At 56.9% G+C, this 8,532-nt stretch overlaps 1 long non-coding RNA gene across 2 annotated transcripts; it reads right to left on the minus strand.

Moving 5' to 3' along the window:
• Positions 1-1,804: 1,804 nt before the first annotated feature.
• On the minus strand, positions 1,805-6,978 carry LOC144367554 (uncharacterized). 2 transcript variants are annotated; one of them, XR_013427050.1, is made up of 4 exons: positions 6,571-6,978; positions 5,200-5,287; positions 4,834-5,019; positions 1,805-4,731 (listed from the first exon to the last, which is right to left on the minus strand). It is a non-coding gene; the product is annotated as an uncharacterized LOC144367554 (long non-coding RNA). The 2 variants fall into 2 exon arrangements; XR_013427049.1 differs by lacking the exon at positions 4,834-5,019 and having other exon boundaries at positions 6,571-6,962.
• Positions 6,979-8,532: the final 1,554 nt, after the last annotated feature.

The raw sequence follows: 8,532 nt of genomic DNA on the forward strand, positions 1-8,532 counted from the left end.
ATTATTTCAGTCCTTGCTGGAGGCTCCCAGGTGGGCACTGTTACCGTGAGGGCCTTTTTTTTTTTTTTGGATAAGAACTTTGGCTCAGAGAGGTTACAGGTCTTGCCGGTTGTTGAAACAGCCACAGAGAGGCCCAGCTGGGATTCGAACCCAAAAACCTGACTCCCAAGTCCATGCTCACACCGCCAGCCCATCTTGCCAGTGACCTTGTCCCCGAGCCGGCGGGAGCTGAGGTGAGAGGCCGGCCCTCTCTGTCCTCTGGCGCATCGTGGGTGGAGGGACCCTGATCTGTTTGGACAACCTGAGGGTGGAGGGTCACTGCCGATGGCCAGAGGCCTCCTGCCCTGACCCCAGGGGAGGAAAGTTGGGGGAGGAGTGTGCTCCTCTCTGGTGCCCTCGCCTCAGCTGGCACCGATATCCCTGCTTGCTGTCCAGGCCAGCTGGCTGAGGGGCCACGGCTGCCCCCCAGGAGGCTCCTGCAGCATCTAAATGACCCACAAACCCTGGCGGCTCCCCTGCCCGCTGCCCCTGGGCTGGATCCTCAGCTCAAGGCCCCGGCAGAGGGAGGGGCAGCTGGGCTGAGCCCACTCGTGGCTACCCCCCAGAGGGAGGTGCCCTCATCTTGCCCAGGACTAAGAAGGCCACCTGGCTGGGTCACCCGGTCACACGGGGTCGGCCTGGGGTCTGAAGGCACCTCTCTGGGCCCTGGGAAGCAGACCTCTTTTCAAGAGCTTTGTTGACATATTTCACTGCTGTGGGTGAGATACGAGGCGTCCCCCAAACGCTCATGGGCGAGACAAAGCAAGAAAGTTTAGAGGTAAAATAATTGGGTTGAGACCCTCGGCCGAGTCGGTGGATCGATCCACTAATGTGGATTAACTGTGGAGACCGTGGGCAACTAGGGTGTGGCTACAGAGGGGTCACTGGGAGCTTGGCTTTGGGGTTTATACCTGGTCCCTGCTGAGCAGAGCTTTCTCTGCTTCCTGATTGTCACGTCCTGAACTGCTTTCCTCGTCACGCCCTCCTTCCCTAATGCTCTGGCGCACTCGGGGCCCAGAGCCATGGAGTCCGCCGTCTGTGGACGGAGACCTCTGAAACCACAAGCCCCAGAGAAACTTTCCCTCCTCTAAAAACGCTCTTGCCAGGTCTTTCCATCACAGCAGCGAAACGCAGACTAAACATTGACCTGCCGTAAAACTCACTCGTTGAAAGTGCATGATTCTATGAATTGTAGTGAACCTGTCGAGTTGTGCAACCATCGCCGCTGTCTGATTTTACAACTGTTCCCTCTCCATCCATGTTGGCTCCGTCCCCAGACCCTCCGTAGATGCCTGAAACTCAAATAGTGCCAAACCCTGTCTGGATATGCTGTGTTTTCCTGTATGTACGTACCTATGGTAAAGTTTATAAATTAGGCATAATAAGAGGCTAAACATAATTAATAATAAAATAGAACCATTATAACCCAATATACTTTAATAGAAGTTATGGGGATGTGGGCTCAATCCCTCACCCCTTCACTTCTCTTTCAAAATATCTCATTGTACTTTTACCTTCTCACCTACAGGAAGCACTTGGCTGCTTCTCTTTGGCATACCCAAAATTGTTAGCATTGCTACTCTTGCACTTTGAAACCATTATTAAGTAAATAAGGATTTCTCAAAAACAAGCCCTTCGGTACCGAACTGAGATGGTCACTAGACGACTAACGGACAGGTAGCATATATAGTGTGGATACTCTGGACAGAGATGATTCCTATCCTAGTCATGAGAGAGCAGGACAGCACAAGATTCCATCATCCTATTTAAAATTTATAAAATGGTTTATTTCTGGAATTTTCCATTTACTATTTTTGGGACCCAGGGTTTAGCTACAGGTCATGGAGACCTCTGAAAGGAAAATGGGGGTGATTCAGGGATTCCTGTATAACATTTCCATTATTCTAAAAATAGAACAGTTGTCCACTTGCAGTCATTTTCATTCCGACCCCTAGTTCCAGGCAGGTCACGAGTCTCCTTTTTGTCTCCCTATAGATCGTCTTTCCTTTTCTGGACCTTTTATATAAATGGGGTCATATAATACATGGTCTTTTGTGACTGGCTTCCCTTAGCATGTTTTCAAGATTCACCTCTGTGGTAACACGTGACCGTACTTCTTTCCTTTTTATGCATAATAAGAGTCCATTGTGTCGCTAGACCACAACTTGTTTACCCACTCATCTCTCAATGGACATCTGGGGTATTGAACTGCGTCTTGAACCCAAGAAGTGCACTTTATCAAAGAGTCACCCAGTCCTTTTTATTTTGAGACGGAACCTCACTAAGTTGCTGAGGCTGGCTTTGAACTTGTGATCCTCCTGCCTCAGCCTCACAAGGCAGTGGTATTACAGACGTGCAATATTCCCCTTTGGGACTATTGGTAATCGTCAAATATTACAAATAGTCACACTGGAGAACTGTCACACTGTTTTACCCGAGGGTTCCAGTTCCTCCCACATCCTTACCACCATTTCTGATGTCTGTGTTTTGACTCACAGCCTTCCTGGTGGGTGCAAGTGGCATCTCACGGTGGCTTTGCTTTGTATTGCTTGGTGGCTAATAATGTTGAGAATCTCTTTCTGTGCTGGTTGGCCACGTCCCTCTCTTTTGGACAAATGTGTCTTGATACATTCTGGTCATTTTCTATGGGGGTATTAGTTGTCATCTTATTGTAAGAGCTTCTGTGTATTCTGGAGGTGGCTCAGGCCCAGGCTCGAGGGTAATGAGACCTCACAGAGCGCCTCTACCTGGGCCCCTGAGCCAGCACCTGCCAGGGCCAGAGGCCAGGGCCACTTGGCTGTGGAGGCCTTGGGTGAGCACCTCCTTGGGATTGCGGTCAGAGTGGAGGTGGGTAGAGAGAGCCAAGGCTAGGCGTAGGCTTCTGATACCTGCTGGGGGTGGGGGTCCTGCCCTGGCTCCATTTTAGCAAGTGCACCCTAACTCTGTGCCTTTCTCTCTCAGAGCCTCCAAGCCCCACCCTGACCCTGGCTCTCCCCAGATGATGTCCAAAAGGCCTTTGGGGCCATGTCCCCTCCAGAGCCCCAGACAGGAGCCATCAGCTCCAGGGTGTCCTTCCCTCAATGGCGCCCCCTCTGCCTGATACCAAGCCCCAAGAGCCACTGGAATAAAGGGCTCAGTGTGCGCCCAGAGGCAGCCAGTCCCTCTGCGTTCACCAGCACAGACTCTGGGGGAAGGGCTAGCGTCCGAGTCCACGGCTGTACTGCACTCTCGGTCCGGAGCCTGGGTGCTGAGACATGGGACCTTCTGTGGCGGAAATCCCACAGCAAAAGAGGGTCTTCCGGCCAGGCACCTGGTGCCCACCTGTCATCCCAGCAGCTGGGGAGGCTGAGGTAGGAGGATCCCAAGTTCCATGCCAGCCCCAGCAACTTAATGAGTCCCTCAGAAACTCAGCAAGACCCTGTATCGAAATTTTAAAAAATGGCTGGGGACGTGGCTCAACGGCTGAGCACCCTTGGGGCAATCTCTGGTACCAAGAAAAAAAAAAAAAAAAAGAGGGTTTTCTACTCTCTAAGCTGGAAGCTGGACTGGCCAGTATCCAAGCTGACATTGGCTCCGATGTCTGCTGTGGGCTGGCCACAAAGGTCCCTCTGAACAAAGGAGATGGTCCCACCCCAAAGTGCTTCCCAGGGTAAACGAGTTGGAGGCCCCGGGTTCGAGCCCCTCCACCCTCGCTGCTGGGTGGGTGGCAGGGTCCCCTCCCTGTTTCCTCCCCCGTCAGATGGGATGTGAGACAGCCCACCGTCTTGTCAGTGGTCAGAGAATCAGCGGGTCCGGCTAGTCAGCTGTCACCTGAGAAGGTGGCTCTGGGGTGTCGCCCCCGGGCCTCGCTGCCCCCCGGTAGGGCAAGGGCCTGCTCCTCTGGACGTCCGCAGCCCTGTGCCTGGTGCAGGTCCCTGCGCTGGTCACACGGGAGCGTCCTTGCCTCCGTCTCCCTGCCTGACCTGGGAGTTCTTGGGGCCAGGACGTGCCATCCCCTCTGCGTCCCCAGATCCTCTCAGGCCGGTCCCAGCAGGTGGCCGGGACTGAAGGTCTGAGCCAACGATCCCTCCCCCCACGGTGGTCCCTGGGTTCGAGCCTTCAGAAGGCTGGGCTCGGGGTCCCAGGAGGGGTGGGCTTGGGCTTCATCCCTGTCCCAGTGGCTGAGGACAGCGCCAGGCCGGGCTTGGGGCTGGCGAGGGAGTGCCAGGAGCCCTCAGTGAACGGGCAGGACAGCCCTCTGTTCCCGGCTGTCCCTGTTGGGGGTGAGCTTGGAAGGGGTGCTCCGTTTTAGTCAGTCTTTTTACAAACACTGTGACAAAAGACCTGACAAGAACGATTTTAGAGGACAAAAAGGTTGCGGTCTCCGAGGTCTCAGTCCCCCGACGGCTGACCCCGTTGCTCTGGGCCCGAGGGGAGGCAGATCGTCATGGAGGAAGGGTGTGGAAGAGGAGAGCGGCTCAGGACAGGGCACCAGGAGGTTCACCAGGCACAACATGGAACCCCCCAGGCACGCCCCGTGACCCACCTCCTGCAGCCCCACCCAGTTAGTCCATAGCTGTGGATGAATCTACGGATGAGGTCAGAGCTCTCACGACCCCGTCAGTTCACCTCTGAAACACTTGCATCAGGTCACACGTGAGCATCCGGGGGACACCTCGCAGCTTGTGTCTGGAGGGGACGCTGGGAGACCACCTGGCCCACGGTGAAGAAGGGGCCAGTTATTGTGGGTCCTGAAGGCCACCTGAGTCTCAGGAGCCTCAGTCCCTTTGTGTCCCTCTTAGACAGGGATCTCACCGTCCTCACAGACGGAGGGGCGGAGGCGGGGAGCCCCTGTCTGACATCGAGGGGCCCTGAGGAGCTGGCTCTGGAGCGCCCTGTGTTTGCCCCGGTCACTCTGTCGGTGCCTGAGAGTTTACAGGGCTGGGCTGGTGCGGCCTGTGCCTGCCAGCTGGGAGGGCCGGGCACCTGGGTCCCTTACACCTGGGGATGGGAAGGAAGGTGGTTGCTAGGCACTGCCACCCTTTGCCAGGGCCCTTACGGGGGGCTGGCAGCTAAATTCCAGCAGCGGGGGGATTATTCCTGCTCACAAGGGAGGCCCAACCTGGGGAAAGGACAGCTCAGGGTGGAGTGGTGACTGGGTTTCCAGGCTGCGGCTCCCACCTGGGTCTCCTGGCTCCTTTCCAATCCAGGTGGGGTTCCGCCGCCTCGGCAGCCCGCTGCCAGCTGAAGGTAGGTCTCCAGGTCTCTTCTGAGGGAGGAGGGGGGTTCAGCTCTGTAACCTCACAGGGACCAAAGGAATGTGCTGGAAAGGGGACCTCTGAGGGCTGGGGGTTGAGGAGGGAGGGACGGAGATGCCGTGGGCACTTGTACTCCTGGTAAAACCGGTGGTGGCTTTAGGTGGGCCATATTTTCGCTGTGTTGCTGGTCACTCATCATAAAGCCGTGGGGGACAAAAGCGTAAGTTGCCCTTCCAGCAGTGACCTCTCCAGGTGGCCGTGGCTCGTTTCCAGTTCTGATGAGCACAGGCCATTCCTGTTGAGGTGGCCTTAGGGTAAGTGATGGTGGATGCTACTTGGGGACAGGCCAAACCTCAAGGGACCGGGAGCCGGGGATGAAGACTGGGAAAATGTTCTCCTTGGAGGCATCTGGAAGCCGTGGCCCAGAGTCCCCGCCACCCTGGGCTTCCTGGCCCTGGCTGCAGCCAAGCTCTGCTCATGGGGTTGGAAAGAGTGACTCCCTGCTGGCCTGCCTTGGAGGTCAGGGTGACTGTGAGCTGGGTACCACGCCACCACTCAGCCACTGCATACCCAGCCTGGCCAGCAGCTCCTGTGGCCCTGCGCCCTTCCCCATGACCTGCACTGGTCAGGTGCCTCTGGGCCAGGGCCCCACCACGCAGACTCCCTCTGCTGATGTCTGGGGACCTCTGGGCCAGTCCCACATTCCCTGGGTGAACCTTTCTCCCCCACCACCCTCCGGCAGCGAGGGAGGGCAAGCTGGTGCCCATTCCATCCTGTCCCCTGGTAACCGGGTGCCTCCAGCAACCAGGGCCAGGGTCCCAGCTCCACCACCTGCTCAGAGTCTCCTGAGGCCTTGTGCGTGCGGCTGGCGCTACACAGGTGTGTGTCACCAGCGTCACTGTTGTCCAGCTCCTGGGCTCCAGCCACCGCGCTTCCTTGTGTGTGGTCACAGCATCTCTGGTGTCAGAGCCCAGAGGTGTGGAGGGCGCCGGGCACTTCTCCAGATGGTGGCTGGGTTCTGCCCCTCCCCCAGCTCCTTCCTGGCTTTGGTTGGCACCAAGCCAGCTGGATGGGGCGGGGCACTCGGGGAGGTGGGGGGCGAGGAGCAGAGAGAGACCTTCGGGGCAAGCCTGGAGTTGCATCCCACCCTGGGGCACCTGCTTGCTCCAGACCCTCCGTCCTGGACGTGTGGGTGGCAGGGAGGCCTTGGTCCCAGGCCCTGCCTTGGCCCCACATCTGCATGACCCGCCTCCCTGAGTCACGTCCCCTCTGCGAAGGTTCCTGGGGGACTCACCACCTGGGTGGGCGCTTCTGCAGAGACCAAAGCCACCCAGTCCTCCTGGGGGAGGCGGCAGGGCCGGGGGCAGTGTGCAGCCAGCGTCACGCTGACCTCACGGCCAGCTGGTGCAGCGTCACGGCCAGCTGGTGCAGGACGGCTGGGCACAGGGGAGGCGCAGCAGCTGGTGTGAGTCTGACCCTGAGCACAGCGTCCTGTGCCTCTCCTGCTCACCCTCACACTCCGCCCTCTTTTTCTCACAGGGTGTGACCTCTGTCCTTCCTTGGAAGGAAGAAGTGCTCCAGGAAGCCCCATTGTGCAGGGGGAACTGAGGCTTGGCCACAGCAATGAGCCAGGGGGAGTTGGGCGCTGTGGCAGCTGGGCTGGGGACTCCAGAGCAGCCCATGTGGCTCCCTCCCTGCTCCCCCAGCCCAGCCTAGCTCTGTGGCCCTTTCTTGTGCAAGGGGTTGTCCTTGGTCTGGGCCTGCAGGGCCCTCCAGTTCCCATTTTTTTTTTTTTTTTTTTTTTTTTTTTTTTAAAGAGAGAGTGAGAGAGGGGGACAGAGAGAGAGAGAGAGAGAGTTTTAACATTTATTTATTTATTTATTTTTCTTAGTTCTCGGCGGACACAACATCTTTGTTGGTATGTGGTGCTGCTGAGGATCGAACCCGGGCCGCACGCATGCTAGGCGAGCGCGCTACCGCTTGAGCCACATCCCCAGCCCCCCATTTTTTTAAAAAAAAAAAAAAAAAAAAAAAAAAGCTCTTTTAGTTGTAGACGGACACAACGCCTCCATTTTATTATTTTTACGCGGTGCAGAGGCTCAAACCCAGTGCCTCCCACTTGCCAGGCAGGCGCTCTGCCCTGAGCCACAGCCACAGCCACAGCCCCTGGACCCATTTATTTATTTATTTATTTTAAGTTGAGGAAACTAAAGCCCCGTCAGGCACATGGCTTCTCCCCAGATCAAGCCTCATTTTAAAATTCCGACATCATGACATCAAGGGGATCAGACAAGGTGCACTGGCACAGCCCTCGCCCTCTCCCACCAGGCACAGGGGGCTGTTCTGCCGTCCCTACAGTGACGTCTGCAGCCCCCGAAACTCCCGGGCCAGGGACTCCCCAGACCCTTCCCATTAGGAGCCATCTCGGTCCCACCCCACCCACCCAGCTTCAGGGAGTTCAAAAACCACCCTGGACCCCTCTTGCCCTGCCTGCAGGGGGCACAGCTGGAGTCCACGCTGGTGCTTAAGCTTTATTTGCTCCTTGACTGCACACGTGCGTGCGTGTGTTCCTGGGCTCGGAGCAGTGAGCGCCCTGGGCACCGGCCTGCGGGGGGGCCCTCTGGTGTAGTGAACCCACTCACGCGTGCGCATGCGGCTTTGTAAGCTTCTCGTCTTTATTATGGGAAAATATGAAAAATGCACGGGAGCGAGGACCTGCATCCCTTGCATATCAGTTCTTGGAACTCTTAATTTTGGAATCATTATAGATGGACAAGAGATGGGGAAGGATGGTCACGTGATCCTGACGGTCAAAGTGGTCACCCGCTTTCCCCTCCCGGTTACACCTCACACCATCTGCAGTATCACATCTCATGAGCCACGGTATCGACAGTCAGAAATGGACTGTGGTAGAATGTGTGTGCGTAGTTCTGTGCATGTTGTCACCGTGGCCATCACGGGGGAGACCAGAGCAGTTCTGTCTCCACCAAGATCCGTTACAATCAAACCAACCCCCCTGCCCCCTGCCCCCTGCCCCCTGGCAACCATGGGTCTGGTCCCAGTTCTGTGTTTTTGTCATTTGACGCTGCTAGAGAGGTGGACTTGTCACCGCTCAGTGGCATGGACTTACTGCAGTTGGCTGAGCGCTGGCCGGCTGAGGGGCATCAGGACTCTGGCCAGCCTGGGGCTACTAGGAGTGAGCCTGCTGCTGCATGGTCAGTTTTCATTTCTCTGGGATAAGTGCCCAGGAGTGTGA

This window comes from Ictidomys tridecemlineatus, chromosome 10 (genome assembly GCF_052094955.1).
Source record: "Ictidomys tridecemlineatus isolate mIctTri1 chromosome 10, mIctTri1.hap1, whole genome shotgun sequence".
Classification (NCBI taxonomy): domain Eukaryota; kingdom Metazoa; phylum Chordata; class Mammalia; order Rodentia; family Sciuridae; genus Ictidomys; species Ictidomys tridecemlineatus.